Raw genomic sequence first — 20,448 nt, forward strand, 5'->3', positions numbered from 1 at the left:
AGCACAATGCCTGTAACTATTCATCCTGACATCTGTTAGCACACTGTCTGTTATATAAGCAAGCTCCATGAATTATGCAAAAGACTAGGATGATCACCTCATTCCCGGTCATTATGGACAATATCTCCTCTCCTGAACTTTTCACCTACAATGTATTTATTTCAGGAATTTAAGTCTAATTAGTACAATGTAAATGTAAATTAGCACTTGTATAGCGCACTACTCACCCGTTAGGGTCTCAAGGCGCTGTACTCATACCGCTATGGAACCCCTCCTGGCTTTACCCTGTGAGGCACCCACTCCTGAGCACCCCCAGGGTGAAGCCAGGCATCCAAGCGCTGTTGGGGCCGTTGTGGAGATTAAGCAAGCTATTGCCTAGAGTTGGACCCATGAATTAGGTTAGGCACGAGGCAAGAATTATCTGGTCAAGGGGAATTGAGCCCAAGACCTGCCGAAGCGGGACTTGAACCCTGGTCTTGAGCCAGATCTCTGCTTCAGGGTCTGCCGCTCTAACCATTGAGCCACACTTCTCCTACAATGGAAGTAAAACAAGATTACAATACACAGAATGCTCTGGCCCATCACAGAAAAGTCCAGGAATTGAAACAGTGTCCATAATGATTTTGAAATAAGTGATTATCTTAAGCACACTACCTGTGAACATGGGAATCTACCTTTGTTATGACAATGTCATATCATGGTGCCTATAGCTCTTTTAACACATTGCCTATATATATCAATATAAATTCATAACACAATGCCCATATCAAAGTAACCTTGCCTCAATTAACCTACTTACCTTTTTATAGGTACCCTGCTATACTGTAACGCAGTGTCTGTATTTGGTACTTTAGTATCTAATAATATTCCCTATATCCCCTTAAACCTATTTACTGGGACCTCAGTTAACACACTGTCTCCTCTCTGCCTATGCTCTGCACATTTGAAAACACATAGATGAAAATACAGGTGAATTTCCTTCACTACAGACCTCACATTCAAAGGACACATTGCCAAGAAAACCAAAAGACCATCAAGCCAGTTTTTTGTCCTGAAGGAAGTGAAACCTTTCTTTCAGAAGCCAATTTCAGAACAACAGTTCAAACCCTGTTTGTCTCATACCTTGAGTGAGACACCTCTATGCTGAACAGACCCCCAAACACCACATTAGCACCCCCGAAAGACATCCAACAAACTGCCACATCTCATCAAGGACTTAAAGACGTTCAACCACATCGCCATAATGCTGAATGAACTACAGCAGCACACTCATGATGCTTCTTTCATCTTCAAGATCAGCTGCTTCACCCGTAAGACCATTGGAAATAACAGAAAGAAAATAACCACTTTAGGCGTACAGTGTCAAATCACAAGCAATGAAAATGGCAACTATAAATAACAAAATGCAAGAAAAACACAGGCTTTCTCCATCTCCGTACATGGAACTTTGAATAACAGCCTCATCACATCAGAACTGTTGTGACTTTCCTGTAGTTCAGAAAGAAACTGAAGACACATTTCTCCAAGAAGTATTGCCCGCTACACAGTAGAAAAGCGTGTGCCTGCTGAATTGTAAATAATCTGATTTGTACTCTGAGCAGTTGCTCACAGTTCAATGCTTGTTGATTCCCAGTTAGGTTTGCACTATATTTACATAAAATGGACACCTTTGCTCAATACCCCAAAATACCGTCTGTCTACAAACATTAATATGAACACTTTGTGAGGACACGCAGACATGAATGGCTGTACCCTCATGGAATTTTATTGTTGAACATCTAGACATAATGCTAGATGACCAGCAGCCAGAGATAGAGTTTGAGCTCACTGTCTTTGTCCCTTACCCTCCAGAACATTGAACTGCAACACTTAATTAATTAATTAATATCATAATGCTCTTCGGATCCTAAGAAAGCAACAATGTTATACAGTTCCTACGAATCAAGCAGGACTGTGTAGCTGGTCAACATAAACGTCAGAGTATAGGGACTCAGTCCACATATACCATCAGTAAATGTTGATAGGGTTCCTAGCTAGCTCACCCTGCTGCATCTGAACCCCTAAACACTCTAGGGTACCAGATGGGTGTTGCAAACTTAAACATGACTACTCAGATTCCCAAAGAAATTGTGAAACAGATCTATCCTTTCATGTTATTGAGCATACCCAAAATGAGACATAAGGAAGAGCTGAAAATGTCTTTTAGAACATTTATTGCAACAATCTTATTCTTACATTTAAAAGGCATGAGCTGTGATTACTAGGAAAAAGAGACAAAGCATGGTAAACAGCATTAAAAAATGGTGAAAAAGATAAACAGTTCAACCATAGTAATGTTATTTTATTGCTACAATCCTATCTGCTACTACCTACTATTGAGAGTATAGTTGGAGTACCCTCTGCCGAAGCGATAGGAACAGTATGACCCCTCCATACCTGGGTAAGATGTACCACGAAATCAGGAAGCTGGTCTGATGAAGTGCAGGCTATTTGCCCTATGCAGGGTAGAGGTCAGAATCAGGATCAGCATCATATTCAGGGGTGCTGCATCTCAAGCACTGTGTGCTGTGTTCCAGGATAATTCCAGCAGAAGTGCTTCTCTGTCAAATTTGGCACAGAAGCAGTATTTTATAACACAAGCACCGTTCATGCCACACTGTGTTGGAGGTGCAGGCTCGATGTTATGATACTTCTGCAATCACAGAGCAGTCTCCATGGACAATACGAATATTTAGGACATCATGTTCTGTGTGCTCAGCCTTGGACTGAGTGTACAGACTAGATGGTATCAACAAGAAACAAGCAACATGTACAGTGATTTCTCAGGAGATTGTCGCATGAGAGGAAAGCCATGTAAAAGGTTACAAATAGAAAGAAATGCTTTAAATTGTGCATTAAAAATGAAGTACTAAGGGGGCCCCCTCTACGCTGTACATATAAAACGATGCATGTATAAAATATAGAATGTACTTCAATAATAAAAGCAAATAAAAGCCATGTGTAAAAACAAATATGCCACATAAAAGCTGATATTGCTGAAAAACAAAGGGCCGAGTCGAAGTCTAGGAGGTTCCAGACATACTTCCATTTCCAAAGTCAATTGGACCCACGAGGGATCCCATAACAGATCCACTGTGGCCTGAGAAACAAATACCAAAGAACAGATATGGTCAGATCCAGCCAACTCAGCTGATGTTGAAGGCAAGGCAGCCAATTGTGTGACCACGAGATTAGAGCCAGATTCCATTAAACCAGGAGCCAAAGCATCCACATCAGCCAGAAGTGATGCCTCATAAAATGCATCCAGCAGTAATGGCTGCCTCATGGGACAATACTGAAGGTGGGTCCTCAACTAACTCAAGTGCAGATTTATATCTACAGATTGAACAAATTACATATCAAGATACAGGTCCAGCGGTGTCTCAAAAACTGATAGCGGACAGCGGAACACAGGCTGCACACATTGTAGCTACACAGGTAAAATGACAAAGACAAGTTCATGTTCAAATCCTGGTGCAAAGACACTCCTAAATACTGTAGCATGCATTCATGACACAGCAGGATGTGTGGCAGATTCATTGCTAATTGGCCTCATGGTGGTGGAACATCCGTTGCAGAGCAGAAAAAACAAAGCCAGACTAGCAATGACCAGGAATAACACAATTGGTATACCTCCAAAAACACTGGAAATCAAAGAGTGCAGAAAGGATGGTATCACTCCACATACAATTTGGAATGTGCTCACAAAACCAGACCCAATCGCTTTGAAAAAGCGTACCACTCCTGCGGTACTGAATGCATTAAATATCCAGTGAACAAGTTCACGAAAATGCTGGGCAAGTTAAACAGCAGAAGACTTTCCAACTTGGAGATCAAATGTCTCTCTGCCAGATGTTTAAGAATCATTCTTCTGAAACAATAAGATGTTCAGCCTGCTCAGCTTATTGAAATTCACACTAAAATTGGAGTTGGAAGGCCATACGGCCATAAGGCCATACAGTAATTTCTCTTACTATGTGCCTGGGCAGAAAAAGCACATTGCTACAGTATCCTTGGTCGTTCAGGAACAAATAACTTCCACTAAAGAGAAATCGGAACACTGCACAATCACGGAGACTGGTGCGCCTTTCAGATAACATGCTAGATTTCCCATAGACACATTACATTTGCCATGCAGTGTGGCCTCTTTACAAAGTAATGAGTAGCCAAACAAAGTTTCACATTTGCTTCTACTAAGGATGACTTCAGTTTCCCCACACACATATTTGTAATCAAAAGGTAAGACTCAGTACTTGTGAACAAAACTATCCCCCAAAGCTTCATATCTTCCTAACCAATAAAGTTTCAAACAGGATGTAAAATGGGATGTAGAGATTGGTAAAGACCACATGGCAGAAGGCTTTCCAGCTACTGAAAAGGGTACTTTCTCTAAAAGCTCAATTTTCAGAGTGGTGTAAGTTGCATCTTTTCTGCCATAATTCTTTGTATGTGTGTGTCAAATTAAAGAGCAAATACAATTCTGTTGTCTTCCGTTACTTCCATGGTACATGGTTTGATTTTAAAACCTGCAATGTCCAACTCAATTGCATGATCAATCTCAGCTGATTCTGACCATGTTGTCATAAACATGTGCCATTTTGTATGATATCAAATGCAGATGACACAATATTATTCAAAGAAAAAATGTGAGTTGACAACGTAGTCATACAATTGTTCAAAACAGCCAAAGCTTTTTCTAGTTTTCCCTGTCAATCTGTCTTAATCATTCAGCAACATCTTGCTGGGAAATTTTCCAAATATTAAATATGGCATATAGGAAGCATTTTGGACATGGTGTTCTATGACCTAAGAAATCTTCTAAATCCATGTCATCAGAAAGGAGAGCTAGGTGTTCTTTAGCTGCAACTAATGTGAAATGTTTTAACCGTTGTTGGCACAATTTCTCCACACTATTAGTGGTCACTACCCCTGAATGTTGTAATTGCAAGTACTGAGGGGCTGGTCTGCTGACTTTAAAACCGACAGTGGAGTTTAAATAACATTCATGACAATGATTAGTGCCTACTGGCCACACTAACCACCCATCTGGACCTGAAATTGAAGAATTATATGTACCATTCTTTATCATGTTGTTTATTTTGCATTTCTGGGTAGTTTGCTAAATGTTGCCAATTGTCAAAATGTGTAACGTCAGGAATGCTAAGTGTATTGATATCCTAAATTTTAGCCAGACCCATGCAAGTTGTATGGTGCACTGCTTGTTTAGGAAAATCATATGTCTAGCATCTATACCAGGTACTTACCAATGGAATGTTCCCCAAATCGATTTCAAGTTAATATTATTTTTTCAATATTCATAACCCTGTAGGATCAGTTCAGATATAAATGGATCTGAGTGAATTTAGTTTGTGTGAGCATGCTTTTCTTTGCAGAGGAAGGGGTACATTTATAATAATTTGATGTCGGGTTTTATCAGTTGCGTCCTGAAAAATATGCAAACTTTCTGATGTGTTTTGAATCTATTTACTGGTGGTGTCAGGCAATGTGCCCCTTGTGTATATTTAGAAACTGCGCAGGTAGAACTAGCCCTTTGTAGAGCACAATGGTGATAAGAAAACATTTCACCATAGTTAGCAGAGTTCAAATACAAATCTTCACTTTCAAATACAGAGTAGCTTTCTAACTCAGAGAGCATACGTCTCAAAGTGGTCACATCCCATTCATCGGAAATAGCACCTGGAACAATAATGCTGTACATAGACAATAGAAATCCTGAATACATATTGTATCTGTAAACGGTTTGTAGGACCAAAGATATAAAATGGGACTTTATCCCACACGATTCCATGATAGACAGGAAATGCAGAAAGTGCACAAGGGACAGGTCTCTTTGCACCCTATGCCAAGAACATTGGGGCTTCAACACCTCTGCCAGCAGTTCAGGAGCAGTGTGTTCTGGAAGGTAATGCCCATTTGAAATCAAGAAGAAAATTGTTACATTTCGAATCCAAATGAAGAAATAAAACAGTAAAATGGCAATACAAATGTAGGTCCTTAAATGAATCAGATAAGTATTTTTTAACCAAGCGAGAAGAGCATGTTCTACACGCAAAGAAGTGTGTGAAGAATTTGATGAAAAACCATCAAAGTCAATAAAATAAGCAAAGGCAGTCTGTGCAAAAATAGGGACCTCACCTGATGAAGGAGAACTGGTAGTCACTTCCAAAGGTGGTTGATAAAACACAATTTCAATATTGGAAACAGCATTTGAAGATTGTAAACTCACATCTGGCAGTGTCAATAGGAACCAATGAAAATTCAGCATCTGTAATCCCCAGCTGAAAAGAAGCAGAGGAATCTCATGCAGATTAGTGAGAGGAGGCACGTAACTACTCAGGAGCCCTTGTGGACTATTGTGTAGGACTGGCCACATGGTGTAGCTTTATCGGATCTATGGAAACAAAGTGTTTTGCTTTGCAACCAGCAAGCAGAGGCAAAATCGCAGTTCTTGTACTTTGAATCCCTGACAATCTTCTCTTGGACCAGATCCCCAACCTTTGTAATCCAGCTGGAAGATGCTGGTTGCTCCTTCTCTTCATCAGTGGCAAAATGTTTGGTAATTTCATTTGAGAGTCACAAATGTCTAGTAATTCCTGCAAGACAGCGAAGCGTTCATGTATGTCAAAAGGCATGTCTGCTGCCACTGTGCCAGGATTATTAAGATCTGGAACGTACAGCTGGATTCAGCTGGATTCTGGAAAGGACTTCATAAGGAGCCCAGCCTCCCAAAGGTCTTCTAGGCAGCTAATTTGAAACTCTCTGGACTCCATACAAGTGATGGATTCAGCTACGACCTGAACCTAATATTCAAGCTGTTAAAGACTGTTTTAATTCACGATTCTTCCTTTCAACTATCAAATTTCCCTCAGGATGATAGGGAGAGGAGCAATGCACAGCAACACCCAGGGTTCCCATTGCATCATTATATGCCTTAAAAGCAAAAGCAGGACCCTGGTCCAAGTGGAAGGTCGCTACTGCATATGCCCCCACAAAAACTTGAAAATATTTAATAACAGTTCAATCATTAGCTGATCACTGTGACCACACTCAGAGTAATTTGGAAGATGAATCTGCAGCAAGTAAAATATATTTAAATGCATCATTCAAATTTAAAGGTCTGCAGCGATCTAAATGTACACATTGGAAGGGCTTGTTTGAAACTAAGAGTTATGTCTGTGTTGAACTTGCAGTAGAGGAACTTTTAATTTGTTGGCAACTGTCACAGCTGAGAACATATTGTTTTGTCTGCTTGTACTGACCATGCCACCAATAGCATCTATGAAGAAGTCAAACTGTTGCCACCACAACATCATGTGCAGATGCCAACCACCCATGTGCAGCTATGATTAGCTCTAGCCTGCTGTCCTGGTTGGGTATCACTTGATCACCCACCCCAGGAATGTGACCAAAAGGAATATTTTGGGCACTCAACAGATAGGAAGATTTTGCTGGATAGTTTTTAGGTAAAAGAGTGTCACTGCGTGAAGCAGTGATTGCGCCCATGATGTAATTATCCACCCTCGTATGAGAATGAGTAATCACAGCTACTACAGCAGTCTGAATTGCTGCTTTTGCGGCTTCATCAGCCAGTGAATTTCCCTCAGCATGTATTCCAACATGCTGGTGATTCAATGTATGAATCACATTAGCCCATGGCAAACAATCCTTACGATGTGCCACCTTTCCCCAAAGAAGTTTATGCCTCATAATATTCCCCATGGGGTCTCTGAATCCTTTCAGGCACCAATAATGCAAGTTTCCATTGTAAGACTGGACACAGTAATACTAATCACATGCTATTAGTTTGGGGAATTCAGAATCTATAATCTCTAGTGCCAGAATCACTGCTTTTAATTCAACCAGTTGAGCTGAGCAATCCCCTAGGGACTGTGGAAAATGTTTTTTTAATTGGCTGGAATTTGCCGTTCTACATGAAACTACGTAATGCTGCGCATGCAGCCGAGTACTGTTGTTTACTGCCAATTGCAGGTTATGCTGAACCATCAGTATAAATTATTAAATCATACTGTTCAAGAGGCAAAATATTCTTTGGCACAGGGTATTCTTGTTCTTAACCAAGGAAATGTTGAGTCTGCAAAGATGTGTCAAAGACACAGTCTATGGCAGTAGCTGTCAAGGAAGTGGCCAACTATGACCATCTTGGATGTAAGGCTTTTCTGTTAGGAGCACTTGCCCTGGTGACAGCCTCCAGGGCTGGGACAGGGGTTACTACAATAATGAGTTTCTCCTGAGTCAATGGTTATTCTTATATGACAGCCATTTGGGCTGCAGTCAATATTTTTTTGCAGTGGATGCAAAACACATTTCAGCATTGGAATAAAAATATGATTTATATGGTGGATCCTGCAATGACGTGTACCACTAGGTTTGTTGTGTTGACAAGAGTATGTAAGTGTCTGGATGCAAGCATATCAGTGATCTGAGTATTTGTGTATGTACAGATGTCCAATGTGTACTGGGAAAATCTAGAAAAATTAAATCATATGACGGTTTAATCTACTAAATGTAATCTGGTATGTATGTTCTACCAAAATTTCAGAAGCCTATCAATGACAGTAGTTTCATTATGGTGTTCAGGGTTGTAAAAAAGCACACTTCTCTATGAAGTCCAGGACAAGGATTTTGCCTTCATTGGACTGTTCATATCCCAAATACAGGGAACTAAGAAAAACAATTTGTAATTTTTTTAAATAAAGTTGTAGCCATGTTCAGCAAATCCCAACTCTATGCGATATACTTGGGCTAAGGGTCTGTTTAAGTCATTGTCTGTCAGATAGTTATCAACAGCATAGAACAATGCTTCTGAGTCAATTTTGTGTAAAACTGATGTAACTCAGGCTCTGAGCAACCCAGGACTATTTTTATCCCCCTGAGGAAGTCTCCAAAACCAATGTTGTGAACCTAGAACAGAAAACCATGTTAAGTCTCTGCTTTCAGGCGCTAAATTTTGACAGGAGAACCCAATGGAAATGTCCAATGTTGTTTTGTATTTTTTATGGGCTATGTTGTTCATTAGAGCCATACTGTTTAAGTTTTGATCTGCAAAAGTATGTGTGTGACTGCTCAAATATCTATAGTCTAAGACTATGCAATAGGAATGATCTGGTTTCATGACAGGTAAAAGAGTTTTATTCGTAAGAGAGACACATAATTCAATTACTTCCTGGTATTCAAGTACTGAAAGAATTTCCCTCACTGGAGCTTTTGCTTCATGTTTAGTAGGTTATTGTGGTTGCACCTGTGGACTTAAGAGTATTGCTGTTATACGATGGGGGGGAACTTTAGCCCAACCTACATGATTGTGAAATAGGCCCTCATTACGAGCAGCAGCGCTGCCCTGGGGATTGTGACTCTCCAATAGGCCAGCATTTTCATGGCGGTTGGACCACCATGGAAAGGCTGGCAGAATGTGGGCATCGGGGGCCCCCTGGGGGGCCCTTCACTGCCCATGCACTTGGCATGGGCAGTGCAGGGGTCCCCATGGACAGCCCCATCACGCTTTCCACTGCTCGAATAATGGGCAGTGGAAAGCGCAGCGGGTGCTGCTTCACCTGTCGCACTGCCATGTTGCCACCGGCTTGATTATGAGCCGGCATCAATGTTAATGCCCTGCTTCCTGCTGGGCTGGCGGGCAGGAAAGCTGTTTCTGTCCACCGGCCCAGCGGGAAACTTGTAATAGGGCCAGAAGTGTTCTGGCCGCACTGGCGGTCAGATGGCTGTACGAGTTTGATGGGCAGCCTCCACCACCTGCCAAACTCATAATGAGGGCCATAGTGTTGGGGCTTGTACAAGAGCCCACTCTTCGACATACGCCTGTTTGACTGCTTCAGGAACAAGAACAGAGAAGAAGGGTAGATTTATGACTTTGCTAACAAACTCAGGCGGGCAATGTACCTTGGCCAGGAGAATGTCATAACTGTATGTTAATTCATCACAGAAAATCACTTTAATAGTGCTCATTATATCTCCCTCAATTTGAAAGTCCAATTCATATAGTATGCTGGGAGGGCTCCCCCACTGATCTGGTTGTACAAATTTACTAGTTTCTCTTGAAACCAGAAACTCTTAAAGATATCTATTGTGACCTCTGCTGTGCTGACTAGCAGTGTCAATGCCCACGTCTTGTTCAGAAGGAGTGTTCTCAGTATGTGTGGCATAATTGATATTTCAGTTAAATATGCCACTTTCTTTGTTTTGAATAAGGGTTTTTTGTTGTAGAAGTTTAGTTTCCTTTTTAGGTCTAGCCTAGGCAGTGCGCATGCTTTGTCTCTCGGCATGCTGTATTCACAGTATGGGCTTTCATCCCGCCCATTGGCTTTTTATTAGTCACTTTCATTGCCCTTTGGAAAGGCTTGCTTTCTATTGGATAATGTTTATTTTTCGTCCCTCCTTTCAGTTGGTTGTTAATGCCCTGAGAGCAGGCACTAACTACTGTATGGTTCCACGCAGCATATTTTTGTCAGGAACTGTTTGCTTTTTTCCTGCTCATGTTTTTGTTGTATGTGCACGATTTGTTTGCAGCACCTCGGCTGAAAGTGGGTTTCATTGTTTGGAACGGATCGTGTTGGTATATTATTATTTATATATATATCATTTTAGCTCCTGTGTTGTAATAATTATGCTTTTAAATGTTTGTTTCTGTTTTTATAATTTTTTGCTTTTAAAAAAATGTTAATATTTATATGCTTTTGTCACTGTTCACCTCACCTCACCATACCATGTAATGTTAAATATACTTCTTTGGTACTGTTCACTGTACCACACAGTGTTAAACATACAGTGCCAAGAGCACTCTCCTAGTGTGAAACATGCAGCGCTTAGTGTATGCTGTGTGTTAACCCTACTGTGTAATGCGTATTTGTTTGTGTTGTGATTTTAACTTCATACGTTTTTGTTGTTTTGACCTCTTTTAAGAAGGAAATATGTTCTCCTTATACGACTGTTACAGATTTATATACAACTTTAGTTCGAACGCTGGAAAGCAAATTGGACCAAAACACACATCCATGATATGAACATGAAGTTAGAATCTTAGCAGAAAAATAAAACTTCATTACAGTTTGTGAGCTTTTGTTTTAACAGAAATACGGCAATTTGAACACAAGCTTATTTGTCTGTTGGATGCACATATAACGGTATTTTAAAAACATGTGTTTGATGGCCTGTATAGCTGTAGATACACATGCTGTGCATAAGCTCGCCATCTAGTGTTGGGCTCGGAGTAGTACAACTTGTTTTTGTTTCGAATAAAGTTTTAGAGTCACGGGATCAAGTGACTCTTCCTTTCAGTAATACTGCGCATGGGCATCAAGTCCTTTGTTAGATTGTTTTTCTCCACCATCTGGTTCAGATGTGTGTTCCTCTCACTCTGAGTTCTCAGCTCCAAATAATCTAAAAACTGGATTCTTTCCGTCTTTCTATCGTCGTTGGTATTGTTTCTGAATGTGTATTAAAAATTAAAATTCAACTCTCGGTTCCTTTTTCTACACTCGGAATCAAATTATTATGAGCCTTTCAGGGACAGAAAAGTCAGTTTGGGCCCTCCTTGGGCATACCTCTTCCAAGTGGTATTGAATAATGCAGCCCTGATGGAACATACTCCATTCCGGTTTTGACCTCAAAACCATTCGAAGTTTCCACACACCGACCAACACTAGATGTGTAATTTGTGTCTTTGACCAGACACATCGATCAGACCTGCGAAGTGTGCTGTTCTTTTCGATCGACGAAGACGCTTAGAGACAGAAGGCCTCGTGGAATGGAAATGGCATCTCAACAGACAGACGATAAACCGGACATCTTCGGAGATGAGTAAACAGAAGGAGATGTGGAACAAGAGGGGGTCTTCTCTGTTCAAGATTCGGGCTCTGATGTGCAGTCAGACATAGAGAGTTAACCATTACAACCAGCACAAACTGTAAGTAAAAAGCCCCCTTTCCCATCGGATAAAACAAAAGAGATCACTGGTCCACCACTGCCTTCCAGCCATGGTTGGAGCTGAGAAACTTATTCGGATGCCCCACATACCAGCTCAGCACCGAAAAAAGCCAAAGAGAAGTCTTCGGCATCGACCTTCAGTACCTCCATTTTGGCACCGACAAAACAAAAACTATATGGTGCTTCGGTACCGACCACTTCAATACCGAAAAAGAAACAACAGGCAGCTACTATTTCAGCACCAAAAATGTTCCATCCAAAAAAACCTTTGGAACTGAAAAAACACCAAAAGACTTTCAGTGACTCTGGACAGTCTGTAACATCCCCTACATCACAAGTGGAACCAATTTTGGAAGTTATGGACGCTAGGCAGCACCAACGTCAAATTCAGAAAGGAACAAGGCGGATTATAACATCACCTCCAGCACCTCTAAAGAGGAGATTGACTTTTGACGAAAGTCTTGATTCCTCTGCACCTCCAAATAAAAGACTTCTCATACTCATACATCTACATCTTTACCTACTTCTCCACAACGTACTCCACCAACATCTCCTATTCATTTAGGGTTCACACCACCAAGTTCACCACCTAGCGGGTCTCAGGATATAGGGGATGCATTAGATGAACATGACCCATGGGATGAGTACAATCAGGATCCTATCACACCAAATGATCCAGATCTTTACCCAGCCAGACCCTCACCACCTGAGAATTCCACATCCTACCAACAGGTTATAGCGAGAGCAGCCATAAATCACAATGTAAATATGTACACTGATATAGAGGAGGATTTCTTATTTGACAAACTTGGCGCAACACATAAGGAAAGCAAATTCCTTCCAATGCTCCCAGGAATGATCAGACATGCAGAAGAAATATTTTAAGAGCCTGTTAGAACAAGGGTCATCACTCCTAGAAGTGATAAAATGTACAAAGCTGCACCCACTGATCCTCTATATATAACAGCACAAATTCCTCCAGATTCTATTGTGGCATCTACTGCACGAAAAAGAGCTATTAGCCGGTCAACAGGAGACACACCTCCTCCTGACAAGGAAAGTCAAAAATTAAATACTGCAAGGAAGAGAGTGGCAGCTTCAGCAGCCAATCATTGGTGAATTGCTAATGCTCAGGCTTTACTTTCCAGATATGACAGAGCTCACTGGGATGCTATGGAAGAACTTTTACAATACCTACCAGAAGAACATTGTAAAAGAGGGATAGAGATTGTAAATGAGGGACAAACAATATCCAATAGCTCCATTCGATGTGCACTTGATGCTGCTGATACAGCATTAAGTAGTATTAATACAAGTGTCTTTATAAGACATCATGCGTGGCTCAGATGTTCAAGCTTTAAACAAGAAGTACAGCATGCTGTGTTAAATATGCCCTTTGATAAGGAGCACTTATTTGGTCGACAAGTGGATACCACACTTGAAAAATTAAATATGGACAATCGAACTGCTAGAGCTATGGGAGCTTTACAAGCCAGCACACATAGGAGTAATTTTTGTCGTGCAGGGTTTAGCAGAGGATTTAGTTCATCATTTCAAGAACAAGCCACAAATCAAACTAAACCCACCTCTCAATACACCAGAAGTTACTTTAGAGGATCATATAGAGGAAACAATAATAAAGGAAGAGGAAAATCATCTACATCTAGAGGTTCCTCATCCGTCACTAAGCAATGACTTACCAGACACAATACTAAAAACAGACCACTCCTGTAGGGGGAAGGTTACAACTTTTTTTACCCCCAACAGGCTCATATTTACCACAGATCAATGGGTACTACAAATTATTCAAAATGGTTATTGTCTGCAGCTCATTTCCACTCCACCAGATATACCCCCACGTACACACAGACTCTCACAAGATCATCTAACTTGTCTCAAAGAGGAAGTACATTCCCGTCTTCTTAAAGGAGCTATAGAACCAGTACCATGGCAATACCAAGGAACAGGAGTTTACTCCCTGTATTTTCTAATCCCCCCAAAAGATGGGTCTCTCAGACCAATTTTAGATCTCAGACCCTTAAACCACTACACCCTATCAGAACATTTTCATATGGTCACTCTTCAGGTTGTTATTCCTCTATTACAACTAGGAGATTTCATGGCAGCCTTAGATCTAAAGGATGCTTGTTTTCACATTTCCCATTCATCCTGCACACCGGAAAGTCCTAAGATTTTTAGCAGCAGGAAAACATTACCAATTCAAAGTATTACCATTCGGAGTAATCTATGGTATTCACAAAATACCTTGCAGTGGTTGCAGCAAATCTCAGAAAAAAACAAATTCGTGTTTACCCTTATCGGGACGATTGGCTCATCAAAGCCAATTCTTTCCCACAGTGTCAAAAAGATACTCAAACTACAATTCGTGTCTTACATTCTCTAGGATTCACTATAAACTACGTCAAATCTCATCTACAACCTCTGCAAACACAACTATATCTATCCTCAATACACAATTGGGAAAAGCCTTTCCCAACCAAAACAGGGTCCAAGCTTTTCAAACATTAATTACAACATTAAATCAGAACCAAACATACACAGCAAGAACTGTTATGAAACTGTTAGGAATGATGGCATCTTGTATTGACATACTGCCAGACTTCATATGCATCCTCTTCAACAGTGTCTCTCTCGTCAGTGGTCTCAAGCACAGGGTCAAATGGAAGCTCTAGTGTTTTTGGACCTCCAGACTTATCTCTCTACATTGGTGGAATACCAACACACCTTATGAAGGGGTCGGCCCATTCTAGACCCTGTGTCTCAGATTACTCTCACAAAGGATGCCTCAAACAACGGTTGGGGAGCTCATCTCCTCAAACCCAACAGTTCACAGAATATGGGACGACACTCACTGGTCGCTTATAGCAATTACCTCGAACTGCAAGCAATATTCTTGGCAATTAAAGCATTCCTTCCACAATTGCAGCACAAAACAGTGTTGATACATACAGACAATATGACTGCCATGTACTATCTCCAAAAACAGGGGGGACACAATCTTAACAACTGTCCTAACTAGCACAATCACTTTGGAAATGGGCAATTCGCCACCATATACACATAGTGGCACAATTTCTCCCAGGGACAGACAACCATCTAGCAGACCTGCTAAGCAGACTGCATCAACAAACACACTAGTGGGAACTTCACCCACAAGTCTTTCAACAATACTTCAAAAAATGAGGAACACCTCAAATAGATCTGTTTGCAACGAAGCAAAACAAAAAATGCCAAAACTTTGCCTCCAGGTTCCCACACCCTCAATCTAAGGGCAAAGCTCTATGGATGAGTTGGTCAGGGATATTTGCTTACACTTTTCCCCCTCTCCCACTAATACCATTCCTAGTACGGAAGATAAAACAATCTTCCCTCAGCATGATCTTAGTGGCCCCTACATGGGCATGTCAACCGTGGTATACAACACTTTGGAACTCTCAGTTGTTCCCCATCAAAAACTTCCCAACAGACCAGATCTTCTAACACAAAAACAGGGACAGATAATACATCAAAATCCTAAATCACTCAACCTAGCGATATGGCTCCTGAAGTCATAGAAATTGGATATTTACATTTACCACAGAAATGTATGGATATTCTTAAACAAGCACGCAAACCTACCACTACACAGTGCTATGCAGCAAACTGGAAACGTTTTGTTTGTTTTTCCAAACAACAAACATTGATCCTCTTCAACCAACAGTATAGGACATTGTACAATATTTATTACATTTGGAAAAGGCTAATTTAGCCTATACATCTATTTGTCTACATTTAGCCGCTATAGCTGCATATCTGCAAAATAGACAACATATTTCCTTGTTTAGAATTCCAATTATCAAAGCATTTATGGAAGGACTAAAAAGAATAATTCCACCAAGGATTCCTCCCGCTCCATCTAGGAACTTAGGGCCAGATGTAGGTAGCTTGCAAATTGCGACTTGCAATTTGCGAGTCTGTGCGACTCGCAAATTGCAAGTCGCAATTTGCTATGCAGAAAGGTGTCTCAGACACCTTCTGCGAGTCGCTATGGGGTCGCAAAGACCCACCTCATTAATATTAATGAGGTGGGTCGCAATTTGAGACCCCATAGCGACTCAGGGCACTCACTGGGATGGAGGCCTGCTGGGAACAGCAGACCTCCATGTCCGTGACTGCTTTTAAATAAAGCAGGTTTTTTTTTTCAAAGTGCAACCCGTTTTCCTTAAAGGAAAACGAACTGCACTTTGAAAAATAAACCAAAACCTTTTGTTTCGGTATTTTTCAGGGCAGGTAGTGGTCCATTGGACCACTACCTGCTCTGTAAAATTATTATTAGGTCCAGTCACAAGGGGGAAGGGGTCCCATGGGGACCCCTTCCCGTTTGCGAGTGGGTTACCATCCACTTCAATTGGATGGTAACTGCGAGTCCATTTGCGACCGCTTACGCGGTCGCAAATGGAATTGCATACCACTGCGACTCGCAAATAGGAAGGGAACACCCCTTCCTATTTGCGACTCGGAAATGCATTTTGCGAGTCGGTTCTGACTCGCAAAATGCATTTCTACATACCAGATGGGGTTTAGCGACTCGCAAACGGCGTTTTTCGCCGTTTGCGAGTCGCTAAACCTTTCCTACATCTGGCCCTTAAACATTGTCTTATTGGTATGCAAAGGCTCCATCTTGGAACTTAAACATGACATTATTTTATTGGTATACGAAGGTTTTTTTGCGTTGGAGCATTTATTATTACAACTATGTGCCCTTGTGTGTACGGTATTGACTCTTTATATAGTATACATGTGTGTGCATACCCAGTGATGCCACCACAATTTTAAGTTAGAGATATGAATTAATGGATAGGGTTTTGCAATAAACACATATCCACTGATACTATCACGCCACGTTAAACATATGCTGCTTCGAGCACTCTCCTTCTGGCAAACATGCAGCGCTTGGTGCATGCATGTGATAACCACACCGCATTCAGTGCACCCATGCGGGGTGAGGGGTTAATATTCTCCCCCGCATGTGTTTTGCTGTTGGGAACCTTTACAGACAAATGTGGCAAGAAAAAACATAAGCTGGTTAGAAGGACACTAACAATCTTTACAGTTACCCACAGCTGCAACGGATTCTTCCCTCTCCCGTCACTACAGCCTTCTTCCTTTGCTAATTTACTGTTGTTCTGCTATAACAATGTTTCTAAGCGTGCTTACATGGTCAATTCTGTATTTAAAAGCCTTTATGATATTTTTAGCATGCAATCACTTTGTAATGTGCTTACACCTTACATTTTTTCAAAGGAACAAGGATGCGACAAGGAGTCTGCAGTCCCAGAAAAACGTTGAATACTTTTTTTAAAAAGGTGATAGGTAAACTGTATAACGGATGACATTAGCATAACTGTTATGATTGTTAACCCTGCTAAGATTGGCATAAGTGTGCTTTGTTGGCACGTAAATAAGTTGAGAATTCCCCTAAATCACTGCCTGTGAAGCTTTCCACAGCAGTTTAACTTCTCAAGATGCTTCCTTGTTTCTTTCTCTGTACCCAATCATCCTTCTGCTAGGTGTCATTCTTTTTATTCTGTTGCTCTCCTCTCATTCTAACTCACTATGGCCCTCAATACAACCCAGGTGGTCGGTGTTAAAGCTGCGGTAATACCGCCAACAGGCCGGCGGAAAAAAAAAATGGAATCACAACCATGGCGGAAACCGCCAACATAGACAGCCACTTTAACACTGCGACCGCCACAGTGGTAGAAACAAACACCGCGGCGGTAACCGCCAACAGTCAGGCGGAAGACAATGTACCGCCCACACTATTACAAGAGGCCTATCCGCCACCTTTTCCGGGGCAGTACCAATGCTATCAAAAGCACGGCGGAAACAGGAATTGGAACGGAAACCACTCACCTCTCGACACCCAACAAGGAACCAGGACGCCAAGGAGCCCGAACTACAGGTTCTGCCCATGCTGCTCTTCCTCCTCTTGTATCAGGAGCAGGAAAGACGCCGTCAACGACCACAGTGAGCACTGCACCTACAACACAGGGGAGGGTGGGATGGAAAAGAGAGTGACATGCAACACGCAATACCCCCACCCCACCCTCACCCACAACACCATACCCACAAATACATGCAGAAAAATTACATATAAACCCCCTCACCCCCTGGAAGAACGCAAGGACAAAAGGAAATGGTTGTAGCGAGTGTAATCAATAAAAATCAGATAGGGCAATTTAAAAAATCAGTATATACAAATATGTACACCAACTGCACAAGACCGGATATTGATCAAACATCGTACATGGATCAGTGTCCAAAAATGCATGGGCGAAGCCCACACAAGATACCTGACTCGAAACGGAGAGAACACTGCAGGGGCATCAGATGGAAAATAAACAGGCAGCTAAGGGGGAGGGGCACTTGGGCACCTCAGCTGGATGAACGCACAACGCCGCTGCTCCACGAGGTTGCTCCATGCCCACTGATTGGTCCTGGGGAGTGCAAAGCCACAGACTCTCAAGTCTCTCCAGTGGGTGGTTTGCCCACTGCGTTATCCTGGGGAGTGCAAAGCCACAGTCTCTCAAGTCTCTCCAGTGGGCGGTTTGCCCACTGCGTTATCCTGGGGAATGCAAAGCCACAGTCTCTCAAGTGGATAACAGTCTCCACTGGTTCTGGAGGGGGCATTGTGCCCATAGTGCTTCATCCTGCCAAGGACTGAGGTAGTGGATGTGAATCTCCACTGGTTCTGGAGAGGACATTGTGCCCAGAGTGCTTCATCCTGCTAAGGACTGAGGTAGTGGATGCTTTTCTCCACTGATTCTGGAGGGGGCTTGGTGCCTAGAGTGCTTCACATGCAGTGTGGCAGGTCCCATTCCCTCACCTGGGTGTGTGTGCCACAAGATTGCCTGGGAACAGGTAGCATGATACGCCATGGAGGCAGAGACACACTCCACCCCGCTGCGACTTCGCCTGCCACCTGCTGGAACAAACATTGCTAGGAGTCATGCCTCAGGGACGCTGGACAGAGTCCATGACGTCTCCTGTAGCCTCGGACGACTGCCCACTGGGGGTGATTGCCATGTCAGCTGTGGTGGCACTGTCTGAGCACGTCGAGGGGCTGGTGGCGGTGCTTGCGGCAGTGTCTGTGGCGGAGGTGCTGGTGGTGGTGCATGTGTCTGCACCTGTTGAGGGACACAGCAGGACGTTTCCTGCAGCCTCGGACGGCTGCCCACTGGGGATGATGCTGGGGATTGTTGCTGAAGCAGCAGACGTGCAGGTAGTGGTGCTGGTGGAGGTGCTGGTTGGCGGTGCAGGTGGCGGTGTCCACCGCCGTACAGGTTAATGTACTGGTTGACAGAAGAGGTGACTCTGGTCCCAAAGCCGGAGCCACCATGCCCTGTCCTGACCTGCTCTTCGGCTTGTGTCCCTTCCCCACCTTTGATGTTGCTTCTGGTGTCTTGCCACTGTCCCCTTTCGGTTTGGAGGAACCCTTGCTTGCTGGTAGCTGCGGCTTCTCCCTCCGGCATGTGGGCACCTTCTTCACCTTGGCAGGTGGCGGAATGGCCTGTTCCTTGGTCTTGCTAGATGGCACAATGGCAGCCCTGATGGGTGGCGCCCGTGATGAGACCTGACTTGCTGTCACCACTGTGCTTGGGGATTTGGTGGCTGAGGTGCTGGGCTGGGACCCGGACAGCCTGGCCCTAGGGGAAGGACGGGGGGAAGGTGTAGAGAAGAGGTCAATGTTAGCTAGGAAAGTTTCTTAGACACACTGGGAAGGGAAGATGGAGGGGGTTTGGGAGTGGAGGAAGAGGTAGTGGTTGTAGGAGGTGTACGTTTGCTGAATTTGGGTGAAGGTGCATGGGCCGGAGGCTGTTGTGAGGTGGATGGCTGTTGGGTGGGTGTGTGCCTCCGTTTGTGTACTTTGGGAGGAGGGCTCACAGACACACTGGGAGAGGACACAGGGGATGTGTGAATGGTAGTGGGGGTGGTGATTGCATGTGAGCGGTGTGTGGTGATGGGCGTGCTGGTGATGGAGGTAGTGGATGAGGATGTAGTGCATGCAGGTGTGAGTGGAGACGAGACAGGGAGGAAGGAGGAGGATGTGGAGGAGGTGGACACAGTGGAGGCAGTGGATGTTGGTGTGTCTGCATGGGGATGGTGCTTGTGTGAGTGCCAGTAGGATGTGTGGTGCTTATGTTTGCCATGTCCGCTCTTGTGTGTTGATGAGTGTGCTTGCTGGTTTGATGGTGTGCTTGGGATAGGCAGAGGTACAGGGGATTGGGTCTGGGTGGAGGAGGTTGGAGGGGGAGGCTGGACACGGGGACAATGGCTGCCATCAGTGCTGAGGCCAGAGCCTGAAATGCTCTCTTTTGGGCCGCCTGCCCAGAATGAATGCCCTCCAGGTATGCCTTTGTTTGCTGC

General features: G+C 43.0%; 1 protein-coding gene across 1 annotated transcript in view; it reads left to right on the plus strand.

Moving 5' to 3' along the window:
• LOC138247046 (sacsin-like) overlaps positions 1-20,448 on the plus strand; it is a 149,002-nt gene that overhangs the window by 33,213 nt on the left and 95,341 nt on the right. The window lies entirely within an intron of this gene.

The sequence above is a fragment of the Pleurodeles waltl genome, chromosome 7 (assembly GCF_031143425.1).
Source record: "Pleurodeles waltl isolate 20211129_DDA chromosome 7, aPleWal1.hap1.20221129, whole genome shotgun sequence".
Classification (NCBI taxonomy): Eukaryota; Metazoa; Chordata; class Amphibia; order Caudata; family Salamandridae; genus Pleurodeles; species Pleurodeles waltl.